This window comes from Acinonyx jubatus, chromosome B4, assembly GCF_027475565.1.
Source record: "Acinonyx jubatus isolate Ajub_Pintada_27869175 chromosome B4, VMU_Ajub_asm_v1.0, whole genome shotgun sequence".
In the NCBI taxonomy this organism is placed as follows: Eukaryota; Metazoa; Chordata; class Mammalia; order Carnivora; family Felidae; genus Acinonyx; species Acinonyx jubatus.
The window spans coordinates 73890777-73892012 of record NC_069387.1 but is presented as its reverse complement, the minus strand read 5'-3'; the positions used below and the strand labels follow the sequence as shown (position 1 = coordinate 73892012).

General features: G+C 43.5%; 1 pseudogene; it reads right to left on the bottom strand.

Annotated features, from left to right (window-relative positions):
* LOC106969341 (olfactory receptor 8S1-like) lies at positions 1-967 on the bottom strand (annotated as a pseudogene).
* Between the last annotated feature and the right edge of the window lie 269 nt (positions 968-1236).

Here is a 1236-nt window from a genome sequence, read left to right as displayed (position 1 = left end):
TTATAAATACTTTCCCAGTGTTCTCTGCAGAGCATCCTTCACCTCCTTATTTTTTGGTCTGCAGATGAGAGGATTCAGCATGGGAGTGATCACACCATACTGCAGAGATCAGATCCAGAGTGGGGGGTAGATTCTGAAGTTGGAATGAAATAATGAAGAAGACCTGAGCCATAGAACAAGATTGTTGTGGTAAGGTGGAGGAGCAGGTGGAAAAAGCTTTGCTTCTGCCAGAGGTAGAGGTGATGCTCAGGATGGTGGAGATAATGTGGGCGTAAGAGAAGATTGATAGGGAAGTTACAAGGCCATGTGGGAGGAAAGAGCAGAATATGACAGAGAGGTTTGTAGAAACATCTGAGTAAGAGAGAAGGAAGAGAGAGGGCAGCTCACAGCTGTAGTGTGGGCTGGTATGGTTATCACAGAAGACCATTTTCATTGCCAAAGGGACATTAATGAGTGTGTCCGGAATGCCCAGGTTCCATGAACCCTACACTAGCTGCAAATACCACTGTTTACTCATCACCTGGCCATTGAACAGTGGGTGGTAGATGGCAGCATAGTGGTCATAAGCCATCTCTGAGAGTAGGCAGACTTCAGTCCCTGCCATGATAGATACAAAGAAGACCTGAGCCAGGCAGCCCTCTTCTGAGATGGTTTTCTTCTTAGAAAGGAGATAGTTTTCTTTTTAGAAAGGAGATGGTTTTCTTCTTAGAAAGGAGGTTTTCCAACATCTTGGGCACAGTAACAAGGGAAACAGAGGTCTAAGAAAGAGAGGAAACTTAGGAAGAAGTACATGAGGCTGTGGAGGTAAGAATCAGCCTTGGTCACCAGCATCATTGTCAGATTCCCTATTAGGGTCAGGAGATAAATCACCAAGAAAAGCACAAAAGAGCAGAGTCTGAATGTGGGGGTCAGCAGATAGTTCAAGCAGGATAAACTCTGTGATGGTGGTGTGGTTCCCCAAGGCCATTTAAAAAGGATGGCCCCTAAATATGATTATGAAAAGCATGGCAATGAAGTTTCTATTTTCCTCCAACCAATTTTCATATTGCTTTGATTCTCTTGTAATATCATAAACATTCAGAAAATATGTCTTAACTTCCATCATGGGCCAAGTTTTGTGTCAGTCACATGGAACATAAAGAATAAGATTTGATGCCTACATTTTAAAATGTCATAGTTGAGGGGCACCTGGGTGGCTCAGTTGGTTGAGCATCCAACTTTGGCTCAGGTCATGAT